This window comes from Tupaia chinensis, unplaced genomic scaffold (genome assembly GCF_000334495.1).
Source record: "Tupaia chinensis unplaced genomic scaffold, TupChi_1.0 Scaffold000249_1, whole genome shotgun sequence".
Classification (NCBI taxonomy): Eukaryota; Metazoa; Chordata; class Mammalia; order Scandentia; family Tupaiidae; genus Tupaia; species Tupaia belangeri.
The window spans coordinates 1,573,592-1,589,473 of record NW_006159728.1 but is presented as its reverse complement, the minus strand read 5'-3'; the positions used below and the strand labels follow the sequence as shown (position 1 = coordinate 1,589,473).

The 15,882-nt window shown below is 37.4% G+C and overlaps 2 long non-coding RNA genes across 2 annotated transcripts in view; one reads left to right on the top strand and one right to left on the bottom strand.

The window, feature by feature from the left end:
• Positions 1-11,407, bottom strand: part of LOC102479143 (uncharacterized) — a 37,331-nt gene extending 25,924 nt beyond the window's left edge. The window contains exons 1-2 of the long non-coding RNA XR_334607.1: positions 11,374-11,407; positions 2,766-2,845 (exon numbers count right to left, since the gene is read on the bottom strand). This is a non-coding gene — a long non-coding RNA (uncharacterized LOC102479143). The remainder of the gene's footprint in view (positions 1-2,765; positions 2,846-11,373) is intronic.
• A 76-nt stretch (positions 11,408-11,483) lies between these two features.
• The window catches only part of LOC102478857 (uncharacterized), an 8,522-nt gene continuing 4,123 nt past the window's right edge, over positions 11,484-15,882 (top strand). The window contains exons 1-2 of the long non-coding RNA XR_334606.1: positions 11,484-11,544; positions 14,172-14,227. This is a non-coding gene — a long non-coding RNA (uncharacterized LOC102478857). The remainder of the gene's footprint in view (positions 11,545-14,171; positions 14,228-15,882) is intronic.

Here is a 15,882-nt window from a genome sequence, read left to right as displayed (position 1 = left end):
TAGATGGAGTTATTTCCCCACTCCATCTTTGTATATATGAGATAAATACATATACACACACACACACACACACACACACATGCAATAATTTCGGAGGGTTGTATAAGTAATAATCATTTCAGAGGGTTGTATAAGTTATCTATTGGTGCATTTAAGTTCATGACCAAGGGACCAGCAGATGACATAGTGGTTATGTGGCTGGACTCCCCTGTGGTTGACCACAGTTCAAGTCCTAGACCCAGTAGCTTAAAACTCGCACCAGGGGGTCAACAGATTGCATAATGGTTAAGTTGCTGGACTCCCACATAGCTGACTGTGGTTCAAGTCCCAGACCCAATAGCTTAAACTCACACCAGGCATGTGTGTATGCATGCTCAAAATCCCGAGAGAGGAATAGAAGAGAAGGGATTATAGGATGGCCATACCCCTGGGAGAGGGATGATTTCTTTCTTTCTGTCTCTCTGTCTCCAGTGAGTGCACTTGCCCTATAGCAAAAATCTTTCTCAAAAAAAAAAAAAAAGAAAGAAAAAGAAAACAACAACCACCACCAAATTTAGTGTCCTGTAACAATGTTCATTGTGTTCTTAAATCTGCAATTTGGCAGGATCTTATAGGGACTGTTTATTTTTCCTTTGTTCCATGTCAACTAGGGCTGCTCAAAGGCTGGGAATCAGAATGATCTGAGGCTCACTCACTCACAGTCTTAGTGGCTAAGGCTGGGCAACTGCAACAGCTGGAGGCTGGAGTAGCTGGGGCTCCCTGGAGACCTCTGTGTGTCTTTATGTGGCCTCTCCATGTGGTGTCTCTAGCATGCTTCAGGATAGGTGACCTTCACATGTCACCTAAAGGCTTCCAAAGCCTATGTCCTGAAAAACAGAGCAGGGTGGAAGCTCTGCAACCTTTATGATCTAGCCTTGGAAGTTATCCATCACCATTCAGGTCATAGTCACAGGTCCACGAAATTCACTTTGCTCACTTCATTATCTAGGCATTTCTATTATTATAAATGATTAAACGTGATATCCAGAACAATACAGGCATTTGCCCAAATTCTGGACTTAAATAAGTGACAGAACCATGATTACATAACTCTGTCTGGTGCATCAGTAAATGCTGTTATGATACCTGATTTGAATTTTTTTAAAAAATGAAATCAGATTTATATCTTGTGAACGAGAGACAAAATTTCTTCTAGGAGATCAACTGTGAGCCAAGAGGAGTCAGACAAGTCACTAACGAGTCACCATTGAACTATATTGGCCTTAGAAGGCCTCCATACTCTTGATTGAGTTCCTGTGGGCAAACCACACTTAGAGGTTTGCTTCCTTTGTAAGTTACTGAGTTATGGCCAAACGTAGCAGCTACAATATATTTCAGTCAATCATAGCCCACCCTTTAACTGTACCCATGCAGCAAACATCAAAATGTAACCAACTCAATTATTTCTCTACCTAATTCCCTCACTTCTGTTTTTTGTACATCACTTTCCCTTTCTTGAGCATAAATGCTGTGTAGAGTTTATTAGAAGCCATTTTGGGGGCTGTCCGATTCAAATTGTTTTTGCTCATTTAAACTGTGCTAACTTAAATTGTCTAAAAGTTCTCTTTTCACAAGGCTAATTACAAATTAATATATTTTGGGGATGGAATTTCTATGAGAGTCTGCCCTTTGCCTGAAATCTGAAACTATAAGCAATCTCAGAGAGTTCATGGAAACTGCATATGATGAAAAAATTATGCATGACTTTCAATTTTTTTTCAGCAAAATAAGCTCACATTTTAATTTCATTTTTCCTACGAACTTTTTGAAGTTCCCTTGAACATACTACGTTTAATGATCAATGCATCAGTTGCAAGTAGAGGTAACAATGTGATAAAAGATCATGTTTTCTATAGCAAATCTTTTCCTTTTACCCTTTAAAGTGAAAATAGTCTCACACTATAATCCTGACTGTAGTATCCGAGGAGTAGTACAATGAGAACCATTTTCTTTGCAACTTGAGATAAATAAAAACCAAATAAATCTTCTCAAGTGGAAAAATATTCACTGTGTCTTTTATTTTCAGTCATTAAGACAAAGTGCTGAAAGCCAAGTGCTACATTTGTCGTTTAGTTTTCCTTTGCCCTGCAAGAGAACTTGACATTAGCATTTCTAATCACCCTCTTTCAGTAGGGGCTGACACAGTCTATTTTGAATAGGCTTACATGCCAATCACTGGGACAGAGAACACAAAGGGAGGAGCACGTTTGGTGTGAAAAGTATTAGTTGCATTTCCAACAGCAAGTTTAGACTCCTGTAGGACACTCAGGAAGATGTGTATCATATAGTTCCTGGTTCCAAGTGTCGGGAGAAAAATACGGATTGAAAAATACAGATGTAACTAGATACGAGTCTAAAACTAATGTGTCTCTTCTCTCTCCTAACAAATACATTACATTTTTTTTAAAAGCACCTCGGGGTCTCCTGTCTCTGCCACTCACTGCCACATGTCCCAGAAGTGACTATTATGTAAAAACAGAAATAGAAGGCTATGACTCGGGTGCACACATGCAGAGTACAGTTCTCCTGTCAGAGATCACATGAAAGCCTAAGGAGAAAGATAAAATAAGGCAGAGACACTGAGGATTTGGGCGAGGAAGAAATGGAGACACTGTTCTTCATTATTAAAACTGAGCACAGCAGGTCTTGGAAATGTGTGGAAGAGAACTCAGTGCTGAGTTCTTCTTCTGGCCCTTTTTGGAGACCCGTCAACACGACTTACTCACCACCCGCTGAGCGTTTCATTTGGAGTTACCGTGGACAGTGTTTGGAAGGCAGCACAACATCCTTTCAACTGACCATTCTCCTGTAGACAAACACAGACACGGAGAATAATCCTAAACCGAAGCTGAAGCTCCTTCACTGCTTGGGAGGTAAGAGTGTTAAGCCCACACCCTAGACCCAAACGGAGAATAAGGGGAACCATTTTGTCACTGTCCAATTTACAAATTATGCTTATCACATTTGTGGATCTATCTAGGATACTGTTAGATTCAGAATCTCAACTTTTGAGTTGTATGGTAGAAACATGACAGGAAGCCAAGTATATCTTTTTCAAGAATGATACAAAGCTCTGAAATTTTACCCTGCTTTCAAACTAACAAGGTGGCCTGCACATTTTCATAGATGCTGGCAGAAGACAAGAGACTCCTGGGTCAGAGGTAAAGAAGTTCAAGAAACTTCACTCTTTTATAAGAAGAGCATAAGCAAACCTGCCTGCTCTTTCCCCAAAGATGAGATTAATCTTTATCATCTTGGACATCAAACAATATATCCTCTGCCCTAAAGAGAGATCCTATCTCTACCCAGCTTGACTATTTGCTATACAAACAACCTTGCAAATAAGATAGTTTGAGCATCAGACTGCTTGGAAGGGTGATCCTTAAGGGATGATAGTAATAGCTAGCTATAATCAATACAGGAAGTGTTATCAGATAGAGCACCTGGGTGCATGCTGTGAAATTTTCAATCCAGCCCTCTAAAGTTGGAGACTCACTCCAAGATGCAGAATGAAGCCACAACATGAGTAAAGTATAAAAAGAAGAGACTTTTTCAGTAGAAAAGTGAAGATTTTAACAGAAAAGTTCACCCTTTACCAGAAAGGTGCTTGGGCAGGCAGCTGTCAGGGGACAGTTGTGCTGGGAATGGGATTAGGAGTTAGTTTCATTGTGGAATCTTGTCATGAATATTTAGGAAGGGTGGTCTATTACTGTGGCCAGCATTTTTGTTTGATTTTCCGGGCCTTCCATGTTTCTCATCAGGTAAGGGAATCTTGCTGCCTGGTTGGGGGAAGTCATACTCGTGTCCAGTGTGGGCTTCAAGGGTATGAGCATGTGTACCAGGATGATTTTGCCTCTATCAGTTTATTGCTCTGAGTGGGTAGTGAGATATTGTTCAAGCATCCCGGAGTATTCCTATGTGTGTATGCATTTAGTAACCTTCTCTAGGTCTGTTGAAGAAAGCGTAGGCAATAAAAAGTGAGATAAGCTTTCCCTTCCTGGAGCCAGGAGGGAGTCTGGAGGGAATCAGGTGTTTAGAGAGAGTCTGGTTGCAAGGCCTAACAAGCTGTAATGGAAGAGGCGAATGTTCTTCTGCTGTTATCTCAGGACTTTCTCCTCATATCTAGCTAACTACCAGGAGAAGGTAGTATTTAGTTCATTACTAACTAATCATTAGTTAACATGGTTCAAATCCCAGACCCAGCAGCTTAAAAATCACACCAGTGGGCCAGCAGGTGGCATAGTGGTTATGGAGCTGGACTCCCACATGGCCAACCATGGTTCAAGTCCTGGAGATGGTGGCTTGAAAATCATCCTGGGTGTGTGCACATGTGTGCCCAAAGACTCCCAGGAGGAGAATGGAACAGAAGGGACTGTGGCAATGGCCATACCTCCTGAGGGGTGATTTCTCACTTTCCTTCTCACTGTCTCTCTCTGTCTTTCTAGAGAGCATGCACCCAATGGCAAAAACCTTAAAAAAGAAAAAAAAAAAAAAGCTAACTAATTGTAACTAAATTACATTCCAGAGGCCATGAATCACCCAAAAATATATGTCATGCATTATTATATGAAATACAACAAATTATTTCCCACAAAAGCAAAAACGTCATCCTCAACTACATGGGATGGAAGGAATTGTTATAACTGTTTGCTATGTACTGTCTGTTGATCCTTAAACATACAGGCAGGGGTTCACACTAGGCAGGTGAGATTACCCAGATAGTATATGTAAACGTGTAAGAAAGGAAGGCCAAGTCAGGAACCAGCTGAATCAATTTAAGGCACTGAGCAAATCCTTGATCATCATCTTAACATCGCTGCCAATTTTATACTTATTCATTTAATATAAAGACTTCTTAGTAACGGGCTCTGTCTGAGCTTTGAAACTGTTTCTACCCCTGAATATGTGGATTGAAACCAGTCAAGTCCTTATGTTCTTTCCTGTCCAAGGAACACTTTTACTGAAGAAGAACATATATTCAGAAACATTCATTATGTAGTGCATAGCTTGATGAGTATCACAAAGGAACCCGTCATGAGGTCAGAGTGCAAACCAAGAACATGCCCGTACAAAATGCCCTTTTTTTTTAACCTCCTTTGCTGTCAGTTTTCTTATGCTCATTTTCTACCAACCTGACTTCTAACGTCGTAGACTGCATTTATCTTTATTTGACTTTTATACAATGGCATCATAGTCTGGCTTCTTTCTCTCATCACATTTTCAAGATGTACAGTATTATATTGTGCAGCCATAGTTGGCTCATCCTAATTACTGAATAGCATTCCACTGTATAAATGGACTATAACTCATTTATTCATTAGAATGTTGATTTGTTTTCAGTGTTTGGCTATTAAAGATGATGTTGTTGTAAATATCCTTGTATACATCTTTGACATACGTATGCATGTGTGTTGTGTTTAAACCTAGAAGTAGAATTACAGGAGTTTAGGATATGCATAAAGTCATCATTAATAGATAGTAGGAAGCAGTTTCCAAAGTAACTGTAACAGCTTATGCCCCCACCAGCAGCATACGGGAACTCAGTAGCCTTTTCTACAAGTGTCTTTTTAGTCTATTTAATAAACTAAAAAATAGATTGTGTGTAACACAATCTCATTGCGGTTTTAGTTTGTATTCCCTGATGGCTAATGAGTGTGAGCACTTTTTCATGTGTGCATTGATCATTTGGATATCCTTTTGGTAAATTTCTGTTAAAGACTTGCCCTTTTTCAATTGAGTTGCTTGCCATTTTCTTACTCCTTTTTAAAATAATTATATTTAACTATTTATTTATTTATTTTTAATTTGAACAGAGAGAGAGAGAGAGAGAAAGGGAAAGTGAGAAAATAAGCCACCAAGCCTGGGATTCAAACTGCAGATGGCCATGTGAGAGTCCAGCACTCCTAACTACCATGCCACCTGCTGGCCCCCTTGCTCATTTTTAGGAGTGTAAAATTTTTTTGATCCAAGTCACTTATCAGTTACAGAAGGAAGCCTTTAAAAATAAATGGAAAAGATATTATTAAAAAAAACTATGTATGGATTTCAAAATTTTTTGTGCCAAAACTCATACTCTAATTTTTTCCATGAGCTTTTTAAAGTAAATATCTTCTCTGGCTCAGTGGTTTATAACTCACTCTCATATTCCATGCCTTAGTCTTCATATAGTCTTACCACCACCATTTTTTCTTAATGGTAACAGTTTTAACACTGATAAAACTTTCCATACTCCTAGGACATACAACCTGCATTCTCATGTCACCATCTTAGAAACTTTTATTTACTTTTCCTGTTTAGATTTATAATTGAAAAGTGGCTTTATTTTTTTGTAGTATGTGACCTAAGGACTAAGACCTTTTCCTTATGTCAGTTAACCCAGCACTATTTATTCATTGTCCTCTCTCCACTACTATCAATTGAATGATTGTATATATGTGGGTTCATTTCTCTACTTTGTCATCTTTCCAGTTAGTCTGCTTATCCATCCCTCCACCAATTTTTAATTATCACAGTTTAACATTTGTCTTTATATCTAAAATGTAAGTTCTTCAATTTTATAATTTTTCTTCTAGTTTATCTAGAACTGAAAATTTTAATCAGTTTTAGAAGAAGCCAGTCAGTTTACATATATGCATATGCACAATTGCTGTTATTTTTAACTAAGGAGTCTATCCATTTCATCAATTCACAAAAAAATGGCATCTTAATAACATATAATATTCTAACCCAAGAATAAGGTATGTAACTTTACTTATTTGTGTCTTTAACTTCTCTAAATGCTGCTTTTGAGTTTCTCATCTAGAAGATATGTGCATTTTATATTATATTTATTCCTAAGTATTTGATCTTTTATGATGGTTATGAATTGTATCACTTTTTAATTTCATTTTCTAACTCTGGAAGATATATAGACATTAAATTGTATTTTATATAGTCAATTCTATCCAGCAATTTTATTTTTATTTTATTTATTTTTATTTATTTTGTGAGAGGTTTTTGCTATAGGGCGTATGCGCTCGCCAGAATGACAGAGAGAGACAGAGATAGAAAGCGAGAAATCACCCCCCAGGGGGATGGCCACGCTGCAGTCCCTTCTCCATTCTCCTCTCGGGATCTTGGGCACGCACGCACACATGTGCCTGATGTGAGTTTAAGCCACCGGGTCCAGGACTCGAACCACTGTCAACTACATGGGAGTTCAGCGACATAGCCATTACTCTAACTGCTGGTCCCTATCCAGCAATTTTATTAATTTGGCTCATTCTAATAATTTATCCATAGACTGTTTAGACATTCTATAAATATAATCATGTTGTCTATGAATAATGACAATTTTACTGCTTCCCTCCCCAATGTTTTTGTATTTTATTTATCTATTGTAATTACCAGAGAATACGTGCACTCCCAGAGAGAGACAGTGAAAGGGAGAGGAAGAAAACACCTTCCAAAGGGCATGGTCGCACTGCGATCTTTTCTTCTCCATTTCTCTGTCCTGTCAGGATTTAGGGAACACATGCCCAGCTTGTCTTTGCAGCCACTGGGGCTGGGATTTAAACAGTGGTTGACCATGTGAGATCCACTAGGCGATAGGGCCAGCCCATGTATATTCGATTTCTTTATCTTGCCTTATTTTATTGGCTGGCGACCTCCAGTAGTAGTCATTAAATTTAAAGGAAACAATAGTCACTATTTCACTGATAGTGCGATTTTGTATCCAAACCTGAGAGCTGGGACTTGGATGCAGCTTTGCACTCAGCTTGCTGCCTCACCCTCTCCTCGGAGCCCTCTCTCTGGCCCTTGGCTGGAAATAATGGGGGAATAGTAATTATTTGTTGGTTTAATATAATTTGTTCAGTCACTCAAGGATAACTAATTTGCATTTTTTTCTCTCTTTTTATATTGATCCATGACACACTCTGTTTTCTACCTAATGGGTATTTGGGCAGTAACTTGTTAGTGTCACTTTCCTGTCCTTTCATAGAGGGTTTTCACCCTGCGGGTTCCCTGGCAGCCACCTCCCATCACTATGGTGTCCTCGCTTCAGTTTTGACACGACATCATTAGCAGCTGCACCACGGCCCTTGTTCAGGCTCAACAAGAGAGCACAAGGGACTTGGCAAAGATCACCCCAGGAGGGTCCGACAGTGGGGGCCCCTGAAGGGGCTGCCTCTCTCTGAGCACTGTACAGTGCCCCACTGTCCCTCACCAAGGGAGGTCACTTCCAAGGCCTGACAAAGCAGTGGCTGCATACTGAGTGATGAATGCCTTCCACTCAGCTCTGGACCTGATTTCTTATTTAACTGAGTGAGATAGAAGGAAAAACAAAAGCGCCCAGCAGCACAGAGTGACGACTCCTCAGACGCTGGACACATTTCAGCAGAATTTGCAGTCCTTCCTTTACAGGGTGCGGGCAGGGAGGACCTACTGAGATGAAAACTGGTGGAGCTTCATAACCCCATCCAGTTGCTATAACACAGAACGCGACATTGCAATGGTACAGCTGAACCAAATTGTATAGGAATGTGAACTTACATGCTTGTAATATACTAAGATATAAAACTGCATTCACTCTCTAAATACTGCGAACAAAATATTAGTCTGTAAAAAAATATTGACTATGCACCTACAAGATTCACAGATGTTGTAGGTTAGATGGTGAAGTGACAGATGGCTTTGCAGCTTTATTCAACTAAAGCTGAATACAATTTAAAAATAGACACTATGACATTTTTTCAAATTACTGTTGATGTTCTATATTTAAAAAAGAGCAGTTCTTTTAAGGCAACAAAGAAATGATAAAAAAAAAAAAAGTCCTCACTCAGGGGACCAGCATGTGGCATGGTGGTTAAGGTGCTGGACACTCCCACATGGCTGACCACAGTTTGAGTCCCAGACCTGGTGGCTTGCTTTCTCACTTTTCTTTTCTCTCTCTGTGTGTCTCTCTCTGGTCAAATTAAAATGAATGAATGAATGAATAAATTAATATTTTTTAAAAAAAGAAAAATCCTCACTGTATTATATTACAAATCATAAAGTCACATTTTAAAGAAAGTGCCTTCTCCTCTCTTCTCTTCTTTCTTCTCCTCCCCTTCCCTCTCCTCCTTTCTTCTCTCTTATCTTTTTATTAATGAAATCAGGATTGGCTGACTTTAAAGAATATCCTGAAAGACGTTGTAAGGTAAGGGCATGAGTACTCCCTGCTAGGCAACCCCCCCACTCTGATATCTGCTAACTTAATCCAAGACCATGAAATAATGCATATGGATTGAACCCAGTGAGTCATTGCACACGCTACATGAATAATTAAAGCTAATACCATTCTTCCCTCTCTCTTCTTGCATGGAGTCCTCCTCTTCACTTATTTTAACTTACAAAACCAATACGTTTTCAACTAAAACCATGTATAGTTACAAAGAAAAGAAAGGAAAGGAAGTCCTCACTCAGGGGACCAGCATGTGGCATGGTGGTTAAGGTGCTGGACACTCCCACATGGCTGACCACAGTTTGAGTCCCAGACCTGGTGGCTTGCTTTCTCACTTTTCTTTTCTCTCTCTGTGTGTCTCTCTCTGGTCAAATTAAAATGAATGAATGAATGAATAAATTAATATTTTTTAAAAAAAGAAAAATCCTCACTGTATTATATTACAAATCATAAAGTCACATTTTAAAGAAAGTGCCTTCTCCTCTCTTCTCTTCTTTCTTCTCCTCCCCTTCCCTCTCCTCCTTTCTTCTCTCTTATCTTTTTATTAATGAAATCAGGATTGGCTGACTTTAAAGAATATCCTGAAAGACGTTGTAAGGTAAGGGCATGAGTACTCCCTGCTAGGCAACCCCCCCACTCTGATATCTGCTAACTTAATCCAAGACCATGAAATAATGCATATGGATTGAACCCAGTGAGTCATTGCACACGCTACATGAATAATTAAAGCTAATACCATTCTTCCCTCTCTCTTCTTGCATGGAGTCCTCCTCTTCACTTATTTTAACTTACAAAACCAATACGTTTTCAACTAAAACCATGTATAGTTACAAAGAAAAGAAAGGAAAGGACAATACACATGTACACAGCACCTAACATCTACTCAGTATTGCTCCAGCATGTTACACATGTAATCTTGTTTAATCCTCACAGAAATCCAAGTAAAGAAACTGAGGCTGGAGAGGTTCAACAATTTACTCAATTTAGATTTCCACAACACTTTTCCAAGATTTTGATTTTGGTTAGGTTTATTTTCTAGGGAACCTCAGATTAATAGATAGGTTTAGTATAATAAGTTGACTTTTCCGTGAGCATTGTATTTTATATACTTCCTTATTTTTAATTTGTCACCAATTAATCACAGTTTTCACAAAGAGAACTTAAATAATTCTGAGTATTTATTTCTAGAAATGTTATAGTTTTTTATCATAAATTGAATTATTTCATACTTTTATAATTTGCTATTGTTACTAGATAGAACAATTGGTATCTAATTCTTAATCATATTCTAATCTCTCTTTTTCATAGTTGTCCTGAGAGCTTCTATGTAAACATAGCATCTGCCAAAAATGTTAAAAGCTCTTGGGGACCAGCAGCTGGTGTAATGGCTATGTTGCGGACTCCCATGCAGTCGACGGTGGTTCGAGTCATGGACCCTATGGATTAAACTCGTGTTGGGCACGTGTGAGCGTGCGTGCCCAAGATCTCGAGAGGAGAATGGAGGAGAAGGGATTGCAGCATGGCCATTCCCCCGGGGAGTGATGTCTCGCTTTCTATCTCTTTGTCTCTCTCTTTCTGGCGAGCTCACGCACCATATAGCAAAAACCTCTCCAAAAAATGTTAAAAGCTCCTTTTTTGTCTTTATTTTAATCTCATGTTTTTCTTATGTTTTATTCCCTGGTTGGGTATATCTTTGTTACTATTTGTTCTTAATGTATCTATTTATATTTTACTGAGTTTAAATAATATTGTGTGTATTATTAATTTATCTTCATGAGTTTCACCCTCCTGACCCCAAGATCTAAACAGAACAGGCCAATTACAAGCCATCTACTTTTGAGCTCTGAGTGGCCCCTTCCAGGGACTCAGACAACTGAAGATTTTTTGCTCACCCTGCTGACCCTACAATCTAGCCAGAGTCTGAGTAATCCTCAATTCCCACTGAATCTGCTGCACAAAGGGAGAAAAATGAAACTGCAGAGAGATCGCAGATCACCTTCTCCTGCACACTTCTGAATGCTCAGATTTACCTCCAGAAATTAGAAAAAAAAAAAACATGTAATCCATCAGATTACCAGAAACTACTGCAGAGACACAAGAAGTATGAGGAAACCAAGAAAAATATCTCTCACCTAAGGGAAAAGAATAACTCCTCATCATCCACAGATAGTGAAATATAACTCAATGGAATGTCAGATAAAGAACTTAGAATATTCATAGTGACATAGCTCATCAGAATGCAAGAGAAGAGAGACAATAAACTCCAGATGATGCAGGGGAAAAGAGACAGCAACTTCTAGGAGGTGAGGAAATTCTCACACAATCTGAAAAAAAAAAATACACACCACAAAAAAGAATTAAATAGAACTGTTAGAGATGATGTCTATAATACAGGAAATCAAAACCTCCCTTGAAAGTATTAAAAGCAGATTAGATCATGCAGAAGATCAAATATCAGATGTAGAAGACAGAATCTCTGGACTAGAAAAATTCACCAAAAAAAAAAAAAGGACCCAAAAAATGAGAATAATATACAAATAATACTAGATACCATTAATCACCCAAACATTTGGATAATCGGTATCTCAGAAGGTGAAGAAACTAGTAAGGGCATTGATACTCTATTCCATGAAATCCTGAAAGAAAACTTTCCAAACCTAGAGAGCCATTCAAATATTCAGACCCACGAAATACAAAGGACCCCACATAGAATCAACCCAAGATCTTTTCAAAGGCATTACATAGCCAGATTGATCAAAACCACTGACAGAGACAAGATACTAAAATTGGCAAGAGAGAAACACCAAGTTACTTTCAAAGGATATCCCATTAGGCTAACATTGGCCTTCTCATTAAAAACAATGCACACGAGGACAGAATAGGGACATATATTCAAAGTGTTAAGTGAAAGACAATTTCAGCCTGGCAAGATTATCCTTCATATGGGAAGACATAAGTATTCCCAGATAAACAAAACCTGAAAGAATTTACCAATACCAGACCAGCTCTCTAAGAAGTTCTGAAGGGAGTGCTATACCAGGAAAACTAAAGTCAGACACAAAGACTACAAAAAACAATGAAGAGAATGGCCAATTTAATGGTAGGGACAGGTCCAAACAGATCAATAATGTTGAATTTAACTTCCAGTATTTAAACAGAAAGATTGTATGACAGTAACACTGCAAATTCAACAAGAAATTTATTACAAGAGACTAAACTGGTGAAAAAGAATTTTATGACTTTTGACTAAAACATTACTGATTTTATTCTATGCTTTCTTTCCAGATTTAAGGATTTTTGTCTTTTGAACTGTTGATACGTTCATCTACCTACTGTTTTAACTGAATCCTAACCTTTTCCCTAACTTTAAGTCTTCAGGAAATATCTCTTAACATATTCTGATTTTGATCTATAAAGTTAAAACTGCTTTTTTTTAAATTAAAAATTTCATAAAAAGATACTTATTTAATGACTGCAGTAAGCTACATAGCCCCAGCTAGGTGCAACTTTATAGTATGTTCATTCTACTCACTGAGTTTTATGGCTGAGTTTTATGCCTAAAATTAAACATATGTTCACAGATACGTATATATCAGCTGCAGTTCCTATTGAAAGTATTTAGATTAAGATATTTTGTTCATCAATAAAATGTGAAAAAAAAAATGGCATGGAAAGCAATTGTAGATACCAGAGACAGTATGGGAAGAAGGTGGGAAATGGCAGAGAGTGAGAGGTAAGGAATCAAGGGGGTAAAACAAATGTAAATAAATTTAAAATTAAAAATAGAATTTAATAAAACCAAATAAAATGGTAAAAAATTATCTTCTCTAAGTATGTATGAGTATTATTTACAACCCATACAGGATCAAAATTATTTCATGATTTCTTGGAATTAGAAAAAATTTTGCTTTTTTTTTGAGAATAAAGTCTTCAAAAACCAAGTTTGTTAATCATATTTATCAATTTACCTCTAGATTATTTTTCTGCTTGAACCAACCATTTCTAAAGGTTTTTTCTCCACTCTGTGGATTAGTTAATAATTTTTGGTGTACAGAGAGTATGCTTTAGAAATATTAATCCTGTTAGGAGCACAAAGGTTATTAGCACCTTAATGAGTTGCTTTTAGTAATAAATAATATTCCACTTGTTAATATTGGCACTTTTATTTTATTTTTGGTAGATTTTACTTGGTATGTCTTTCATCCTTTCTAGGTCTTTTATTATGCATTTCTTATAAGCAGTTTTTCCTGTCTTTAGCTTTTTTGAATATTTTAGAAACTTATTTGATAGTCCCTGTATTTTAAGTAGGAAATTTAATACATTTATATTTATGTATTTGAAATGATTCTTTCCAATTTCTGTTCCCTTGATTATTTCTTCTATTCTCTCTTACATGTGTCTATGTTTTCATATGTATGTATGAAAACGATGTATCATTCTTTCATGTTAATTCTATCTCAGCTTTTACCCTACCACTTTTAATTTGCCAGAAGGTGCATGTACTCACTAAAGAAAGAAATAGAGACATGGAGGGAGAGGGAGAAAGCATTCTACGTGGGACGTGGCCACACTGAAATCCTTCTCCACTTCTCCATCCTGTTGGGATTTTGGACATGCCCACGCAAACACACACCCACACACACACAGAGCATGTTTTTCAGGCCACTAAGTTCTGGATTTGAACCACACAGTTTACTCTGCAGTATCCAGCTTCCTTAACCACTAAACCATGAGGCTGGAAGACAGTAAAAAATGCCAACAATTCCTAAAAAAAAATGGGAATGATAGATTCAAGCAGTGTTGTTGCCACTAAAGGAATTTCTTATATTTTTGTGACTATAAACATTAATCTTCTTTTAATATCTAAACAAAATATTTTCTTTTTTGCTGAATTGATTTTTTACCTTTATGGCTTTTTATTTTCTTTCAGTGAGTTTTGAAACTATAAGTCCTACTTCTCTTCTAATGGTTCACCTTAATCTGTCAGTAAGTATATCTCTTTCAATTAATGTTGGAAATTAACCAATAGTTAGGCAATCATTACAAACCAGGCAAGAAATTTTGCAATTTTATTCCCTATTTCTCTCTCCACACTAGCTATAGATCATTAAAATCATGTGGAAGTTTAGTTTCAATATTTTTACACCATCCATTTGTTTATTTGTAACATTTCATTCTCAGTTATAGTACTGAAAGTTTCAGCCTAACCATCAGCAATAACTTGGGTTTACTTGAAGTGTTCTTGGTGGTTTCTCTGTCACCACTTTATTACATTACATATGTACTTTCTCAGTTGGGTTTACTTTTTATTTTGTAAGAATATAAAGGGTATTTTTTTAAAAGTTCATGGAAAATGAGATTTAAACTATGACTTTAGGGTCAGCTCTATAGCCTAGTGGTTAAGGGAGCTGGATCTCACATGGCCAACAATGGTTCAAATCCTGACCCCAGAAGCTTGAGCACCATGCTGGGCATATATGCATACATGCCCCAAATCTCAACAAAGCGGAGAAATGGGGAAGAGATGGTGGCATGATCATGTCCCCTTAAAGGGTGCTTTCTCCTTCTTTCTTTTCATCTAACACTCTCTCTCTCTCTTCTGTTTCTCTGTTTCTAGCGAGTATACCGCACACCATCTGGCAATTAAAAAAAAATAAAAACAAGAAAGTTTTAAATTTATGGTGGTCCCCAAAATTTGGAAACTTCATGCATAGTTTTTCATAAAACTTTTCCAGGAACCAGCTGATGGCGTGGTGGTTAAGGGCATTGGACTCACACATAGCTGACCATAGTTTGATTCCCAGACCTTGCAGCTTGCTTTCTCTCTCTCTCTCTCTCTCTCTCTCTCTCTCTCTCTCTCTCTCTCTCTCTCTCTCTCTCTCTCTCTCTCTCTCTCTCTCTCTCTCTCTCTGTCCCTCTCTGATCTAAATAAATAAACAAATAAATAAAGTTAAATAAAATAATTCTTTAAATTTAAAAATAAAAATTACTTTCCATGAACATTTTGAAGGCCCCCCCACCTCCATTTATACCAGAACAATTTCTTTTTCCTTCAGAGAGTGACATGCATAAGTGATTGTGATTACAAGCATTGAATAGTGTTATGGATGAATACAAATCTCTTTAAATCTCTGGAAGAATGCTAAAAGCACTACTGGACAGAAGACAGCAATCTATCTCATTGGAGTTCTTTAGTTGACTCCTGTACTCCTAACCCCCTGAGGCTATTAGAATTCTCTTTACCATTAGAGATCACAAATATCAGCATTTTCTCAGATAAAATGATTATTTTCATCAACATTTTATAGCTTCTTCAATTGAAGACTTACATCAAGTTCAGGTCCAGGAAATTTTCATTTTATTACTGCTTGCATTAGTTCTTCCTCTCCCTTCTCTCTGCTGTATTTCAGTCTACTATCAGACAGATATTTAATCTCCTAAAACTAATCTGTGCTTCTTTACAATTTCTTCAGTACTTCCATTTTGACTTTTTAATTCAAATTTGGAGAGATTTCTTCTGTTTTATCTTCCAGTTTTCTAATCTAGCCATCAATTACTCATCTCTTCCACTGAATATTTTATTTTGGTCATATTTTTTTAATTACCAGGAATTCCCTTTGCTCCACTTCAGTACACTCTTT